The sequence below is a fragment of the Ptychodera flava genome, chromosome 18, assembly GCF_041260155.1.
Source record: "Ptychodera flava strain L36383 chromosome 18, AS_Pfla_20210202, whole genome shotgun sequence".
Taxonomy (NCBI): Eukaryota; Metazoa; Hemichordata; class Enteropneusta; family Ptychoderidae; genus Ptychodera; species Ptychodera flava.
Window position 1 is genome coordinate 33,280,457 of NC_091945.1, and position 10,407 is coordinate 33,290,863.

A 10,407-nucleotide genomic window follows, 5' to 3' on the forward strand; every position below is an offset into this window, starting at 1 on the left:
AAACAGCATCCATGACAGTCAATACAAAGTACAGCTAAGATACAGATAACAGGTCGTGACATTCAGTGAAAATATATTTTGTATGGAAAATAAGATTCTGGGGAAAAAATCCATTGCAAAAGCTATCTTCCAACGACAAAATGGTCCATCCCTCATGTTCTGGAAGTTTATCAGCTTATACACAGCCTTTCTTACATGGTAGATTACTGCCTCAAACAAACCAGAAAAACTTTGTTGGTCATATCTTATTATCTCTGGCAATATCAGTCTCTGCTTCAAGACTCCCTTGTGTGTGGTTTTCCACTGGTACATTACACAGGGCTTGAAAGATTTTTGCCAACTTGCACACTATGTATTTCAGGTCTTGTATCAAACAGCATCTACATTCCAGCATGTGCAAGGTGACCACATTATCATTAATTAATACATACCCAATTGTCATTCTCCTCATCATCACACCCCAGTCCCTCCGTTTACATTTTTGGACATATGGACATGCTTGGATATTTTGATATTCACAGTTACTCAATCTCAAATCTCCACCTGAACATTCTAAATCATCCTGCAATTGGTTATTTTGATCAGCAAATCTTTCACGTTTATTATGTTTCCTTGAAATTCAAAACAGACAACACAAAGACCATGGGCCAAACACAGTGGGTGATTATGTATTTTGTATGAAGCTACCTGTGGCCGTGAAATTTAACTTTGGTTCAAAGATGGCAAAATACTCCACAGTTACTCAACCCCAAACTGTGATATGAATCTATGCTATTATTTTCAACATGCACAGTGCACATCGATCTGACAACCAACCTGTATGCATGGTGTGGCTGCCAGGCATCCAGGTATTTCATGTCGAGGATTTCACAGAACGACAACAATAGGTGTATTTTCCTCTGAATGTTTCAATTGTCATTTTGCTGTAACGCGAGTCTTGTCTTCACTATAACGCGTCCACTCACTCTGTATTGATTTCTAGATTACATTCAGGATAGGAAATTGCACACCTTGCCACATATTAAATTACACCAGTATTTGGACAGGAAAAATATAGTGATCTGATTGGTTAAGACGTGAAAACAATGGTGCTATGTTCAGGATACAGCACAGTTAGAACACATGCCAGCTCTCATTCAGAGAAAAATCTCTTTTTTAAAGTTTCAAGCTAAAACTTTAATATACTGTTGTAATATAATTTCAACAACAACAAATATACCATAGGTTTTGACCAGTCCAGTCCACATATGCATGTGCTATTGCATATATGTCGTGAACTGGTCAAAATCTCATTGTATACATACGCATCACAGGGTGTGGTTTATTGTAGTGTTATGAGATCGTTCTCACCACCTTTTGTTTCTGTACAGATTCAACAATTCTGTTATTCAGTATATTAGTGATGGCACATGTTATGGCAGTGGTATGGCGTACCTTGAAAAAACTGGAGTCTGACCACTGAAAATCTTAGTTTTGCTGCAGCACTGTGTTGATGAGACACATTTACAGTCTGAATATATATGTACCATTGACGACTAACACCATTGGCATCTTTTTATACTTGACAAGCTTATAGAAATTTTTAAACTATTCATTATTATCACCAGACTTCTTAGAGATCATCATGTAATTATTAGGAAGAGAGAAGCAAATGATCAAAAATTTACTAAAGAATAATAAGGCCTCCATTTTCTGTAATTCCATATGAAAATCATGAACCCTGAATTTCAAGAGATTGCTGAACTGAATGAATTGAATGAGTCAACAAAAGTTGTAGACCCATGATTTCAAGACTCATAATACGTGTTCACTGTGAGGCACAGTACATTCATCCTGACTATCAACATTTGGTGAGAACACAGTTCCATAATCTCAGTTGTAGACAGAATTTATTGACAACATAAAACTGATTGTTGTTACTTCAAACATCAAAATACAACCATCTAATATGCTCTCTGATAAATGGCCTCAGAATTTTCTCATATCATGTGGTTCAAATTCTCTGGACTCATTGAGATGAGTTGTCATAACGCAGACAGAAATAAAGACAGCAGACTAGACTCTTTTTTTTCACAAAATCAAACAATACTATTACAGTTTAATAGTCTGCAGATTTTGCTTCACATTATATTATTTCCAACATAAATATTCAGACTCGTGTGCATATAAGAAACATTTTTCCTGAAGTTTGGTTACAGAGAATTCAAATAAATAGCATATATAAATGTACTTATGATATCTCTGAAAACATAATTTTATAATTACTACCACACAAAGACATAATCAGATCTATATGATAATCTATCACTAAGACTTACCCCTACATGTAATTGAGCTGCTGTACTGAGTGATTCACAGGTTACCAGGGTAAAGATATCCGTGTATCACAAACAGAAGTTAGTATTAACTCACATTTGACAACCCTGTAAACATTTCCCAGTGAGATCTAGCATGGATTGGCAGTATATAGATGGACAGTGCCGTAATAACAGTACATCCCTGCAGTCCAAAAGTGTAATCAAAATATTTGCTGGCATGTCAGTATGCCTAGGTTGAGCATATTGTGCATATTACCAGTAGGTACTACGTTTCTTCCCTGGGTCACAGTCAGACTTCAATAGCTCATTAAGACTGTGATTAAGGTAAAGTCTACAATAATGTATACCTACAAAACATAGAAACACTAAATTCAAGCTGGTGCTGCAGCAATATATACAAAAATTTCTCTCCAATGGTACAATAATGAAGAATGTATACATGGTGGTTGTTATAGCTGTGGCCCTCCTTAATAGGGCTAACTATTGTATTTAATCAATTACTTTGGACTACTAAGGTGTACACTACTGAAGAGTACTTTTTCCCCAAGATGAAGCAAAGTGAATGAAGTTATGGGTAATGATGTCAAAATTAAAGCCCCAGTGCTGCTAACTTTTGATGATAATTTCACCATTTTTATTTTGAATGTGAACCATAATTCCTTGTTCTTCTCCCCAAAGAATGTTGATATACACAGTATCTAGCTTGTCAACTCAGCCCCTATGGTTGTAAAGTGCATTGTTATTGTTGAAAACTGACTTCTGGTCCGGACTAGAATTCAAATGTAAACAATAACCATGCATTTTACACATATAGACGCTAAGTTGACAAGCTAAATAGTGGGTGTTTCAACATTCTTTGGGGAGTAGAATAAGAAGTTGCAATTGATTTATAAAATAAAAATAATGAAAAAACCATCAAAAGTTAGCAGCACTGGGGCTTTAATTATGAGATCTAAAATTGAGTAATAAAGTCACTCTAAGACTTTTCCATTGTATGACTGAAATACACACAGGCCGGAAAAGCATAATAAACCTGGAAATCAAGTCACAAAGACATAATAAATATTGGCAGTTTTCAATCTAAAAACATCTAAAAGTATTCAAGTATACATTTAGAAAACTTAGAACAGACTACAATCAAGAACCTATCCTTTGCTTTCTGGGACTCAAAGCCCTTTCAACATCGCATTTTAAAACAACTTTAACGTTTTCTGTGGTAGTGTTAAAACTACTGGTACCACAAAGGAAACAGAATAAACAATAATGGGCAGCACAGAGCCCAGTGATGGAAGGATAGGTACTTGACTGCACCCACCATGTGAAACTGAAGACAACAACTTTGGCATTTTCAGACAATAAACTATACCATCTTCATGTAACAACTATACAGTAGTTTTTTTACTTAAAAGAAATCGCTCATACAAAACAATGTTCAAAATACTGCCTTTACTTGATATCTTTTGATGAAGAATTCTTATCCAAAATTTGACTCTTTAAAATCATAGTTGATAAGTACACTTTAACAGTACTGCATTAATATCGGGTAGTCTGTTTAAATTCAGATGTCCGAATGTGCTTGGTATTCACATTTTATTTTGCCATGAACATTTCAGTTCTGTTATGATGAGGAACAGCCTATGTTGAGTAAAAGGTACAGAGCAAAAAGGAGGCAAATATGCCAATTCATGGGTATAATCCTTATCAGATGAACATCAAATGAAGTGAATTGAAGTGAAGTGAACTTTATTTCACCAGAAATATTAGACACAATGTATACATGTGCGAAAGAGAAGACAGAAATAAGCTTAAATCTGGTGAGGATCACAGAAATAGTTCTCGGGGAACTAGTCGAGTCCATGACCCTAACAAAAATATTACAGACAGATAGTTATACATAACTGTGTTGGATGACAAATTTGTATGTACATGGTGAAAACGTAAAACATTTGCTGTGCAAAAGGAGACAAGTAAGCTTTCAGCATTTTTTTAAATACATTCCTACTTGAAATACTTTTGATGTTGCATGGGAGAGAATTCTACCGGTAGGTAGCTGCGTATTTTATGCCATGTTTACTTTGTGTAAGATTTACTCTAGGTACATAAAAATTTTCTCGTTTGGAAAAGCGGGTTGGGTAATCGTGGGGTATTGAATCTAAATATTGATTTACATAATGGGCAAAATGGCCATGCAACAAATCAAAAATAAACATGCAAGTATGAAATTTACATAGTCTAAAAATGTCTAAAATACCAAGATTTTTAAATAAAGGTGCACTTGGGGCATTGAAATCAGAGAAACTTATGAGACGGACTATCTTTTTTTGTAGTAAAAAAATCGGTTCTAAGAAGGTCGTAAATGTGTTTCCCCAAATTTCAATACAATAGTTCATGTGTGGAAGGATCAGTGAACAGTCAATATGACAATATGGGCTATGGGACAGGAGATTATATCAGTAGAATCTATAACTAACTGGGGATGAATTCCATCAATACCAATAGCTTTCCGTGGATCTATTAGTTTGATTTCATTCAGAACATCACACTCTGAAGCTGGATGGAAAAAGAAAGAGTTTAGATAATCACCGTCCAAATACTTTTCAGAATTCTCGACATTGGTTATATCAGATGCAAGTTTGGAACCAACACTTGTAAAAAAATCATTAAATTCTTCGGCAATATCGGAACTCTTTGTCAGGACATTACCATTTTGGTTATTAGAAACTATTTTCCTGGGGACCAGCTTGCTTGTTGTCTTGTTCAGTACCTCATTGATAACTTTCCACGTTTTGTTTGTATTACCCTGGGCCCACTGAAATCTATTCAAGTAGTAACGTTTTTTAGCTGACCTGAGTAGTTTTGTCAAAATATTTCTGTACACTTTGTACTTCGTTTTATAATACATGCTCTGGGGGTTGTTTTTCATATTTATAAACAATTTATGTTTCGTCCACATTGAATTGGAAAGCCCTATAGTAATCCATGGTTTGCAGATCGAATTAGAAAGACGGGTACATTTTGCATGGAGGTGATTTGACGAAATGGTGTGGAAAACGTCAAATTGTCCTCACAGTCATAAACAGGTTGCCATGATGCAGCACTCAAGTCAGCTAGGAAGTTACTAGAGGAGTACTTTTTTAAATCAAAAGTTTGGACTGGATTTTCTGATTTCAGGACATGTTCAAGGCGGTCAACAACGCAAAAAATGGGGAAGTGGCACCACAGTGAATGAAATAATCAGTAATGTTTGTTAGGCAGTGATCAATGATGGTACTTGAATTTTCCGTAATTCGAGTGGCAGTAGTAATGAGTTGGTAAAAATTGTAAGAATTTAGAAGTGTGTTATACTGGGTGGCAATTGTATTGTCAATGGAGGTGACGATATTCACATCACCAAGAATTATGCAGGCTTTCCCTGAAGCAGACACCTGGTCAAGACAAGCTTCAAGGCTATGGAGGAATTCTTGATGGGGAGTGTTTGAATTCCTATAATTAACACCTACAATGATTGCTTTGTTATTAATGACCGTCTCTACGAAAATAGACTCACAGTGCATAATTTTGAACGAGTTGATGCGAGTGAAAGTAAGCGAATTATGTACATAAAGCGCTACTCCACCTCCCCTTGAATTTTCTCGATCGGAAGTAATAAGACGATATGTTGGTAAATTGTACAGGGACGAGTCCGATCCTTGGCTTAGCCACGTTTCCGAAAGACCAAGGAAGTGAAAATTGAAATGTAAAACATCTAGAACTGAGACAAGAGGAGGTGGTCAGTCATCTAACAGCTTTCTTCGTCCAATTACCCTAGAATAATGGAGCAGCCTATATCCCTTACTGTTGTGCATTTGTCAATCATTCAACATTAATTGTGTGCTAAAAAAGGTTTGAATGCTACATGATGCAGACAAAATCGTGCAAAATACAATGTCATGGCTGATTTACAGGATTTCTGTACACAGCTCTTGCAGATTTTTTCTGTTTTACCTGTTGGCACATTCAACAGAGATGGCACCCTTTTTAGATCGGACGAGCCACCTCTAGAGGGCGTACTGAGAAGAGAGCCCTCAAGTGATCTCCGTTTACCATCTTGAAATACAGAATTTGATTACGTACACAGTGATCCATTCTAACATTTGAAAATTCACAATTAGATGATTCATGGTGGCAACATAATCTATTCATTGCCAGTTCACTTTGAATTCATGATGGGACAAATGTACCTGGCAGCTAGAAAATGGATTGGAACTGAATTTTGATGGCAGTATCATTGACAAATTCATGTAGACACAATTGGTTTTGTTTACAAAGTCAACAAAAAGGCCAACATCTATGTGCAAATGATGAACTCAATGAAGTTTTACTTGATGTGTCAGTAGCTATCTCAGAGCTTTGAAAATGAGCAGTGAAAAATGAAATAAAATACTAATCACAAAACACTGAATATGAGAATAAATGTTGTGAGAAAAATTCTATCTTTGGTACCGGTATCTGCATATTCAAGGCTACTGAATAAATTTAATTGCATTTACCATTGATAAAATTTGATACTGTGTAGTATTTGAAGATAAATATCATTCATTATCTCTAAGTGCTCTATCATTGGTTGAAAGATGAACAGCTGATCAGATAATCAGTCTATCATTGGTTGAAAGATGAACAGCTGATCAGATAATCAGTCTATCATTGGTTGAAAGATGCACAGCTGTGTTGATTAGATAATCATAATATATAGTCTAATCAGGGTAATATTCTAGATAATATTCACAGCCCAGCTTGACATGGATCCTGTTTTTGCTTGACTATGTTTGAATTGTTATGTTATGAATTGTATCAAAAATAAATAATTCAGAGAAGTTATTTGTCCAACATTGCCATTGAAGATTTTCCTTGTGTGTGTTTTTAGCAATGTAGTCCAGTCAATCTACGAGATTTTGGCACCTAACCCACCACAAATTGCAACAGAATTTTTTTCTTCAGAATGCATTTAAATGAGGTACCCAGAACAACATATTAAAAGTTTACTCGAATCCACCTTGGGGAAATATGTCTAATTTGCATAAATCAAATATGGCGGCCAACCATTCAACAAAATAACATAATTGGCTATATATCACATATTAAACAAGCTATTTCAGTTATTTCAAAGTCTGACACTAGTTATTTGGCTCAGGGAATCATTTTGGAGGTATAATGTTTCATATAGGCACCTCGTTAATTTGCATAATTCCAATATGGCGGCCAACATTCCTACAAAAGACATTTTCGGTTATATACCACGTACTAAACAAGCTATTTCAGTGATTTTAAAGTTAAAAGTATATTTCTTAGGCATGGACAAACGATTTTCGAGATGCTACGATTTGCATAGGTAATTTGTTAATTTGCATAATTCCAATATGGTGGCCAACATACCTACAAAGGACATTTTCTGTCATATACCACGTATTAACCCTTTTGGCGCCAAAGTCTATTTTTGTCAACTTTATAAAATGTACCACAGTCAATTTTTCTGCTTTTTGCCAAAATTTTGATAAAAATATGTAGCTGCTGAAAAATGATATCCATTTGGTCCAAAATTATGAAAAAACCGTACAGAAAAGTTCACAGAAATTGGTAAAATATTGCATTAAAATTTTCGTGTAAAAATTGCAGCAGTCAAAGGGTAAACAAGACATTTCTGTGATTTCGAAGTTAAAAGTGTATATCTTTGGCATGGACAAACAATTTTCGAGATGCAATGATTTGCTTAGGTACTTCGTTAATTTGCATAACTCCAATAGGGTTGCCAACATACATGTACCTATAAAAGACATTTTCTTTCATATACCATGTATTAACCCTTTGGGCGCCAAAGTCTATTTTTGTCAACTTTATAAAATGTACCACAGTCAATTTTTTTGCTTTTTGCCAAAATTTTGATTAAAATCTGTAGCTGCTGAAAATGATATCCATTTGGTCCAAAATTATGAAAAAACGTACAGAAATGTTCACAGAAATTGGTAAAATATCGCATTAAAATTTTGGTGTAAAAATTACAGCAGTCAAATGGTTTAACAAGCTGTTTCTATGACTTCAAAGTTAAAAGTATATTTCTTTGGCATGGTCAAATGATGTTTGAGGTGCAATGATTTGCGTTGGCACTTCGTTAATTTGCATAAATCCAATACAAAAGAAATTTTCTGTCATAAAATGTATTGAACAATCTATTTCAGCCATTTTGAAGTTTAATTATATTTCTTGAGCATGAAGAAACACCTTTTGTGGTTCAATGTTTTTAAAAGACACTTTGATGATTTTCAGAAATTAAATATGGCTGCCAAATTAATGCCCAAATAGCTTCTAATATAAATAAGGTTATGGTAGAGATTTTAGGAATAGGAATATCAAGAAAGAACTGTCAAGAGGGCACTGCACCCACCGCACTGTATTTTGCAAATATTCTTCCAATTTTGATTAATTGTTAACCCAAGATTAAAATTGGTTAGGTTCACCTTTTAGCTTGGCAAGCAGTCATAAGTTGCATGATGTAGAAGGGTTAATGTATGCAAAAGTATGCAAATCACCCGAATTCCTGCTTCCCTTTTATACGAATTTCAAGATTTCAAAGAATATAACTCTGTTCTGGCTGGGTCATATTTTCTGAAATTTTCACGTTATGTTTTTAAATGCTATATAAGAAAACAACTATTTCGTTTTGCAATAAAATTCTTACATTTGAATTAGAGGCATTTTTATTTTGCTAACCATGATTTAAGCACTTTTTTGAGTGTCAGTCGTTCAGCCCATGCCATTTTTGAATAAGGATATACTCTTGTTTCAAGTGAAATATTACATTTCGCAAATGGTTTGTAAGGGTTTCCTTGTCATCTTAGATGAGAATATTCCTTCGAAAAAACTGTGTTGGCAACGTGCAGCTCCACATTAAGTCCTTGAATATTTATTTTTAAAAATGTAGAAAATATACAATAAATTTACATACAATAACGATCCATTTACGAATAAAAGTTTATTTTAATAGGTGTCTGTGATACCTGAATTCGTTAACATACCCCATAAATATATTGTATTTTGAAAAGAATGTTAAAGCAAATTTGGTAGACTTACATATATGACTTCCGAACGGATTAAATACGTACGTATAATATGTTGATGTGCGTTTACTATTGAGTTGTAAGAAAGTCATGCAATTTTAATTATTTGTGATTTTTCTAAATATGACAACCGTAAATAATTGTTAGTCATCTAATAATAATCTCTTTCTGAATATAACTTTGGATTCATCTGTGTACGGCATTATTTGTGATTTTTATAGGTGCTTTATACTCTACAGTGTTAAAACATGTAATCTTTAATGTTTACTGTTTTAAAAAAGTCGTGGACAAAATCTTTAGTTTCTAATTTAGACTGAACCCCTTCCTTATGGACGAGTGCATCTTTGGTACATCCCCCTAGATGATAGGCAAGAAGTCATCACATATGACAGCAAAAATACAATAAACCAACAAAGATTATAACAACGCAAAAAATAAAATAATGTGACCGAAAATAACACATGCCACAATACAGACAAATTAAAATTTAGCGCTGATGCAAACAATGTCAGACTCTTAAAAACTTGATCAACACACAAACTCACAAAAATTGAAATTGCATGCTTAGCAAAGCTGAAAATTAATTCAAACAACTCATTAGCCCAACAGAATCCAACTGTTACACGATACAAATATGTACATCTGGAAAAAATGACACTTGGAAAAATGACTCAAGATGTACTTCTTTGTATTGTGTAATAGTTGGATTCTGTGTTTGGATTAATTGTAAGTCTTTGCTAAAGCATGCAGTTTTCAGATTTTTTGAGTTTGTGTGTCCAGAAAGTTTTTTATGAATCTGACATTGTTTGCAATAGTGCTAAGTTTCAATTTGTGTGTATTACGACACTTTTTATTTCGGTCATATCATTTTTTCTATTTTTTAGCTTTGTTGTGTTTATTGTATTTTGCTGGTATGTGTGATGACTTCTTGCCTATCATCTAAGGGATTTTATAAAATGCACCTATCCATAAGAAGGGAGTTCAGTCTAAATTAAAAA

The 10,407-nt window shown here is 34.2% G+C and overlaps 1 protein-coding gene across 1 annotated transcript in view; it reads right to left on the reverse strand.

Annotated features, from left to right (window-relative positions):
• LOC139117439 (WD repeat domain phosphoinositide-interacting protein 4-like) overlaps positions 1-10,407 on the reverse strand; it is a 277,044-nt gene that overhangs the window by 131,324 nt on the left and 135,313 nt on the right. The window lies entirely within an intron of this gene.